Source organism: Seriola dumerili, unplaced genomic scaffold, assembly GCF_002260705.1.
Source record: "Seriola dumerili isolate Sdu_G_001 unplaced genomic scaffold, Sdu_1.0 BDQW01000388.1, whole genome shotgun sequence".
In the NCBI taxonomy this organism is placed as follows: domain Eukaryota; kingdom Metazoa; phylum Chordata; class Actinopteri; order Carangiformes; family Carangidae; genus Seriola; species Seriola dumerili.
The window spans coordinates 333,857-342,802 of record NW_019174643.1 but is presented as its reverse complement, the minus strand read 5'-3'; positions in this window follow the sequence as shown (position 1 = coordinate 342,802).

Here is an 8,946-nt window from a genome sequence, read left to right as displayed (position 1 = left end):
AAACAACCAGTGCTAAGTGGTGGAGGTGGAGGTGAAACAGAAATGGTACATTACCTGCAGTAGATTCTAATCAGCGCGGCCCCTGTTAGGAAAGCCGACCGGGAGCACCGGCAGAAACGATGTGTTGCTGTATGAGGGGAAAAAAAAAAAAAAAAAAAACCTTTTAAAAACGCCCACTGAAACAATCCAATATCCGTTTAAATGTACGCTTCATGTAGAGTATTTTCAGCGGTTTATCTTCCTGTGAAAACAGCACTTTCCTTTGCCGCTACATTTTTTTATTTCAACTGCTGAACCACCATATTCCTACGTACAAGCGCACCTACGGAGTGCACTGTATTACAGTAAAATACAGCGCAGTTTGTAGGTAGGTTCGTAGAAGCACACCTGTGTAGATCTGTGTGTGCACGATTATAATAAGTACAGCAGGTTAAAGCTGAACCAGGGAGTCAGTCAACAAATTGTAATGGACGTTTACAGCGGGCAGGAGTTCGTTGTCTCATTTGGCTTCATGTTCATGTTGGATTTGCTCTTGCAGCAACGTTGGCACGTCCCCAGATCTCAGCTATGAAGCTGGTAACTAAAAACCTGATGCACACACGACTACGAATGTCTGGCCAAAGGTGTAAAAACAATAATCCAGCCTAACACGAGGGATCACTGCATGTATTGCTCCCCAGAGTACAGTAAAGCCTTCATCAAGTTTTAGGAAACGTTGTAAGAGTTCTGCCAGTTTCTACAGTTTATTAATCCAAAGTATTATTCCTACTGTCGAGGAGGTACAACAATATGTTTACACGTGCACACAGACACACTAAAACACATTACCTACAAAGAGCGCCATAGTGACCCAGATCAGAAAACACACACACACACACACACACAATGAAACAAACACAGGCCTAAAATAAACTTCCAGCACTGATGATGACTTCTTACCGAAGCCTCACACTAACAAAGCATCTCTCAGTAACAACAAGCTGGTAGACTAAATAAAAAGATGTTTATTGTGTATAAAACAGACTGTGCCCACTTGTATCAGCCGGAGGAATCTGCAGCAAACAAGCAGATGAAATCAACGCGGAAACACAAAGCGGTGTTGAAATCTTAACGGCCGCATCGTTTTCTCGGTGGATCTGCTGGCATTTATGACGGTCACCCTGATGCACAACCACTGGTGGTTGAGCGGACAACAGATGGAGCAGGTCTCAGACTTTAAATGTGTCTCTTTCATGCCTTAATGATCTGAAAACGATCTCATGACAACCTTAAAAAAACACATTGAACAGCAGTGATGCGTCATTTGATGGAGAGCGAGAGCCTGCATCACATTTGCAGTCGTCACCAGTCTGAGACACGATATGAGAAACAGACGTATTCTCTTCCTCGCTGAGAGTTAAAATGAAAAGATTGGTACCACTCTCATGTCTCGCTGTTATATAATAAGATATTTCAGATCATAATTCATTTTTTATTGATTTTTATTTTATTTCTCTGCATGTGTTAGTTGCTTGTTTTGTTATTTTAGCCGTATTTAAGTGCTAATTAGTATTATTATTATAAGCTATAACCACAGGTGATTAGCTTAGCTTTAGCATCAAGACAGGAAGTAGGAGGGAACGGTTAGCCCGTCCAAAGTTAACAAATCCACCAATACCTCTAAAGCTGACTGATTAACACCTTGTATCTCGTTTGTTAAATCCATTGTGGTTTTATGGGAAATTACCACACCAATCGTTATGCTAAGCTAAGCTAACCTCCTGCTCGCTCTAGTTTTATAATTAATGTACAGACATGAGGGTGGCATCAGTCTTCTCATCTCATCCCCCCAAAAAACAAAACAATTCCTTCAAAGTCATTTCCAAAATTTTATGAAGTTATATAAAATATAAATAAGTTAGATAAATAAATACAAAATAATTTTCATGGTGAATTTTTTTGCTTTTTTCAAATTTTCTCTCCTGTGATGTTTTTGCACCTCAGGGCCACCGTAGTTGAGGGGTTGTATCTTTTTTTTTTTGTTGCCACCTGTGCGAAACACGCCTGCCCTCATGGTGCCGTAAGTTCTTTTGGATAAAGTGAGTATTCATTTGCCAAAAAATTCAGACGACGCAGAACAACCATTCCAGCGCTTTTGAAGTTTGCAGACCTGAGCGAACAACAGCTGTTTGAAAAACATCGCCTTCATATTAAATCTAGTTTTTTTTTTTTTTTCCTCCTTCTTCTTCTGTGGTTCAGGGTGAAGTAAAGGCCAAAAGGTTGTGGACGCTGAATGAGCGTGTTGTCTGGCAGGTGAATCTGCAGCCGTTTACAATGAAGCCAGAGCGATAAAAGATGAGAGATAATATCTGGTGACTCCACACACACACACACACACACACACACACACACACACACACACACACACACACACACACACACACACACACACACACACACAGGGAAGAGATAGAGGCGATGGAGGTCACAACCTTTGTTGTTGTTCCTGGAAATGTTATGAAACCTGGATGTTTTGGTTGTGGCACTGATGGTGTGTTTTTTTTAATTTTTTTGGTAACACGCGAGCAGGAATACGCCTGTTTTCCTGCACTTGTGAAGCATTGTGTACACGTCCAATATGCAAACAAGTTTGAAAGTCACTTAGAAGAGGTGTGAAAGGTCACACACGCTGATGTTTGTGCCGTTTTCTGTGACTTTGTTTTGACGACCTCCATATTTTCGTCTGCCAGGGAATGTGTGTTTTTGGTTGTTTGCAAGGTGGGCGGCATCAGGACAAAGAGAGGGAGAGAGAGAGAGAGAGAGAGAGAGAACACACACTTGTGGGCCTTTAATGTGTGTGTGCGTGTGTAATCATGAATTTAGTTTTGTGTAAAACCAACTGCATGTGTTGCAAATACACGGCTGATATAAGCACGTTATATATTGTATATGTGCTCTGTGTGTTTTTTTTGTACTGTATATGAATGTGTGTGTGTGTCCCTTGGCCCCTGCAAGCATTCTGATTTCATTTCCATATGCTTGTCTCTTATGGTGTGTGTGTGTGTGTGTGTGTGTGTGTGTGTTCGTTCATGTGATGGTCACAGTTAGAAATAAAACACTCATTAGAAAAATATTCCACTCGAGCAGAGCAAAAGAAAACACGCTGTAGATTTATATAGACTACACACACACACACACACACACACACACACACACACACACACACACACACACACACACACACACCTCATGCTGTAGGGTATAATGTGGAATATAAGATTTACCATCATCACGGGGAATCAAGAAGAAGAAATTTTTCAGATTTGGAAAGAAAACTTCAGTTTTACCTCCATCACTAAATCTCTTTTTTTTCTCCTTAATCTTATTTTTCTTCTTCTCTTCATGTAAATCGTGTTGTTTTCTCTTCCCCACCCTTGTGTTATAAACCACACTCTTTTTCTGTCTCACTTTTTCTCTCCTTAACGTTTGCTTTCTGTATTTTTTCTGTTGTACTAGCAGCTTACGTCTCCATGCAATTAAGGAACAATATCTGTTTCTTTATTTGTGCTAACCTTGTAAGGGGTGTCTGCTCTTCTTCTTCTGTATTTCTAGACGTCAGGCTTCGCTTTCAGTCTCAAACTGCTGTTCCTTTTTTTTTTTTGTCTGTTATTACAAACATCACAAAATAATTATTTTAGTGAACTTGAGCTGACCAAAAATGGAAATCTTAACAAGAAAAAAAAAACAAAAGTGTGTTTGTTGCACACATCACTATCACATCTGTTTTTTGTTCTTTGCAGACTGAGATGAAACCAAGCAGCGCTCGAAACATCCATGTTTACATTTTTACATATTTGACTCGAAGGAAGAAAAAATTGGAACATTTTGAAAAGAAATATGTGAATACAGAATCAACATGATGGCAGTCATGTAAACGACTCGCTAACGAGTCAACAGGCTTAAACTTATTTATTCTTAAATTTTCAGCCCTGGTTGATTTTGCAGCTACTTTGTCAGAAACAACAGAAGAACAACCGGTGTGTCCGTTTACAGCGCAGCTAAACAAACTCACGTTGTTTTGTTTAAGAGGTCGGTCGGTAATAAGAGGATAAAATAAAAAAAATAAAAAACACACGTTTGTCACAAACGATGGTGGCATCCTTGCAACAAAATGGATGCTTTTAATGTGAAGTATCAGCAGTAGGAAATGCTCTGTTAGCATTAGTAGTAAAACTATAAAATAGTTTTAGGGCTGAACAATTTATCGAAATATTAATGAAATCGTAATATGACCTAGTGCTGCAGAGACTTCACATCATTATCATTTTTATATCATTATCAGTGAAATCAAAATGGCAAAAGGACCATATTACAATCACAATATGATTCATTTAGCCCCTTTAAAACTCTGATAGAGCTGTAGGAGAGTGAACTGTGAACAGGGAGGCTGATATCAGCGAGTGAAAGCACAAACGGTAACGCAGGAAGAGAAAGTGCAGTGTGTGAACTGTTTGCTTTGACTTTTACCACTAAGCGATTACACGTGGAATCTACATTATATTTCTTTCATTCTCTCATTTCAGGTTTGAATCGCTGCAGGCGACGACTTCTCCACGCCGATGGACACAGGTCAGTGGTTTCTTTTTCTTCTTCTTGTGTTTAAAGCTGCACCGTGTACGGCTCTTTTCCACTGACTCGACTCGACTTTTCTGGTTTTCCACCGGGCAGAAGTTGTGAATACTGTCTGTTACTTTTTTTACTTGGTATGACCTCCACTGAGGTTTCGAGCGAGCTGAAGCGATAGTGTTACCAAGAGGTGACGTGACATTTGATGGGCGTGGTCAGTTGAGGAAGTGCAGACGTTTCTCTGTTTTGTATCCCCTCGATATCATATCTATCTATCTATCTATCTATCTATCTATCCCCCACACACTTCGCCTCGCGTGTGAGGAGACTCTTTCTTGACGCCTCTGTGTTTTGATGAACCTCATTAAAGAGCGAAAGCACATTCCTCCATCGCTTTATGGCGTTGTGGCGCACACACACAAACACGTGAGCATACACACATTCCTGTTGGTGTTTATAGAGCAATTCCTTTTTTTATTTACCTATCGGTGATCATGTCCATGTGCTTGTAAAACAGTGCTGTTGATAAAAATGAGTCTATACACACACACACACACACACACACACACACACACACACACACACACACACATATATACACACAGCTGCCAGCCGGTGTGTTTGTACCAGGTTCAGTGGGGAGTTTTCATATCACGGTTTCAAAAGCCGCTTCGCTTCGCCAACACATTACTACCTAAGGAAACACAGGTGGTGAAATTTCTCAGATGCCTTCTCTAAAAATGTGAGCGCTGGGTTTTGCCAGTTGAGGAACAATAACAGTCGTTACTGCGAGGTAAGAGAACGGTCAGTGCGGGGTTTTTAATTTCAGCTGGACGCCACATTGACCAATTGGATTCAGCAGAGAGGAGAGAAATGGCGTTCGAGAGGTCCGAGTTCTTCCTCTTGTCGGTACTGTTGATGTTCAGCAACACAATTACCTCAATAATCAGTATGTGATGTGGTGCTTTTAATCAATTAACCAATTAATTATTCAATTAACCTCAGTCTGAAGACAGATTTAGTTCCTGAACATGTTGAAGTGTGCGGCTGTACTCATACCTGACATCACTTTGCAGTTTACAGTAGAATACTATGTATGGAGGAATTGACCTTTAACTTAAGACTGGGATGTAATCAATATGTAAAATACTGGACCTCCACCTACGTGCTGCATCGTGCATGAACGCTGCTGAAATAGCACCGAACGTACTCTTGTTTTCGGTCGATTAGCTCTCGAGTTAACGATGTGCGTGTTCACGAACCAGAAGGTGGCAGTAATGCACCAAAAAGCTCTTTTCCAACCACCAAAAAACACCAGAAGAAGAAGAGGAAGAACATGCTCTGGTCAGAAGTTGTAGATGATGCTTTGTCGGGTAGAATGGCAGTGGATCTTCTCCGGAGCGGCCGGACATGAGTCAGATTACACTAGTTATACTAGATTATCATTGGAAAAACAATGTGAGCATGCTCAGTGAAGCTTAACCGAGTGGACATCCAGGAAGTCAGATGTGATGAGAGTTTGTCCAGCTTTACTACAACGTTAGCGCTTCATTTTGTACAGTTTTGGCAGTTAGAACGCTATAAATTAATACGCAATTTTATAGACAAACACAACTCCAGCCGTGGTTACGATGACAACAAGATTATAGAGGTGGTTAGTGAGTGGAAGTCTGACTGTTTGAATCTGTCAAGACTGCTAGAGAAAATATAGATTAAAAAAAAAAAGAAAAGAAAAGAAAAGCAGCTCTCTCTACAGCTGCATGGAAAACCTGAGCAGAATTAGCCTCGTTTAGCCGCCATGTCCAGCCCTGCATAGATTAAACACAGGGTTACCTGAAATAAAAACTGCTCCTGCTAACATCAGGAGCAATTATTTACTTACTTTTTTTTTTTTTTTTTAATTAAAAATGAATCTTTTAAGGAAATGAAGTGCTCCACGTTCCAGAAAGATATAAAAACGTTTTTCCAAAAGCGGATGAGTTTAAGGGCTTAAGTGTTCACATCGTGTGCGAAGGATCATCTGCTTTTTACCACCAGAGAAAGATGATGACACCATGTGTTGATCTGCGGAGCATCCGTGGTCAGAGTGTATTAGAGATGTTACAGAGATGTTACACACACACACACACACACTCACGCGCGCACGCGCACATACACGTCCTTATGTGTGCACATATACGCACATAAGGGCGTAGAGGTATTACAATGTGCTACGTGCCTTTTGCGACGTGCAGAAAAACTGGCGTGTGTGTGCAGTCATTAAAAACCACAGAGACAAAAAGGCCAAATTTAAATACAACACACACACACAGACACACACACACACACACGTGAAGGTAGACTTTGACAACGTTCGGATATCTGTGAAATCTCTGTGGTCAGACTGTCCGTTATTAAACTACAGCTGAAGCCAGTGGAGGAGCAGGGTGGAGACAGTAACATTAACCACAGCACCAGAGGAGCCCCAGTCAAGGCTGAGCTGGATATTTTACTCTCTGAGAGAAACGGAAAAGCTCTTTATTCCTCAAACGCTATTTTAGAAAACGTCGCCTGGCGTGCGTTGCTCTGAATTTCAAAATTACACACGATCCTCTCCTCACAGGTGTTAGTGTTTTGAGACGTTTAAAGCCAAACTGTAAGAGTTATCATGTAACGTCTCTTCTTCCTTCCTTTTTTTTTCTTTAAAACTTTATTTTTTGACTCCGTCGTAGTTCAGGTGAAGCCACGTAATCAGTAACCGCAGGAAAATAGTTATTAGAGTTATTTGACTTAAAGAAAATGCAAATATTCACAACATCTGATAATTCACAGGAAGTGATTAATAGGTCGTGGATGGATTTCAGCTCAATATCTTGTTGATGGTAAATTTGTTGCTTTAAATATGCTTTTAGTAATATAGAAATATGCAGCTAAAAAAGCAGTTTTAATAATGACTTATCTTGCAGTTTTGATATTTTTTTTTGTACATTTTACAACATTTTCAGGCACAAATACAACATACTGTAACTTTCCTCATAAGACTTTCCTGTTGTTTCACACAAATCTCATGAGTTTTAGGACATAATGCAGGTTGTTCATTGGAGTACAGACATCATTCTGGTTCTCAGTACAGGGTTTTCTTTTTACCGACATTTAGTTCAAGATTTAGTTCACAATACGTCTCTTGCATGTCTCCCGTCAGTGGCTACAAAAGGAAAGTTTAATACTTGCTCAGGTTAAAAGACCCAGAGGTTTTGTTGTTGCAGTCTTTTTCTCGGTCTGGTGTGACCAGTAGGTAGATATATCGTTCTGTAGATGAGTCGGTTTCTGGCTTTATGACGTTACTTCTGCGATGTTTTAACATTTATTATTGTCCCATATCTGGAACTTGTAGCAGGGAGACTGTTCGAAAAGTTAAACAGGGGCGCTTTAAATCTATGAGATAGATACAAATCTATAAGACAGATTTACTCACCCCGAAGTATCAGATATACACAATTTTCACACCCAATCTGGGGTCGTGAAACTTCTGGGAGCTAAAAATGACAGTCATGGCCCAAAATTTAGAGGAGTCCTCTTGTACGCGGAGGTGCAGTGGATGATCTATGAGGTGCATGTGGATGATTTTGGTGTCCGTGTTCTCATATCTTAACAGGTGAAATGACTAATGTGCCAGTTTCCCCAAAAACCTCGGTGTGTCCCTTTGAAGCGCAGGGTGAAAAACGCCGCCATTACAATGTTTTATACTGTGAAAGAGAGTCTTTGTCGAGAGGTCAAGGTCAGGATTAGGTGAGAGGTAAAGGTAATCCTGATCCGCTGTCCTTACATAAAAGTAGACACACACACACACACACACACACACACACACACACACACACACACACGCTCAGATATTGTAAAGAAAGCGAGTACTCCTGGGAGTTGAGAGTCGGTGAGGTAAAGAGGTGAAAACGATTCCGCTTCACTCTGTTCTCACACACATGCAGAGGTCAGGGTGAGGTAATGATGACACTGTTGGCACAATGTTCACACGCATACTCACACACACACACACACACACCTACCCATCCCCACACACACACACTCTCACAGACTGAGCTCAGGGTCATGTTGAGGTAAAAGTTAAAGAAGATTTGGTTTTCAGTGGGAGCCCAGAGAGACTCATAAATACAGACCTGGTACGCACAGCAGGGGTACAGGAGTTCACACACACACACACACACACACTAAATAATTTGGCTTTTAAAGTTATATAAACTTGAGCAACGCAGCCACACAGACGCACACGCAGCAATTACAGAGGGATATTTAGGGAAATCTATATGTGTAACGACATATAAAAGAGATGCATGAAGCTTTGAC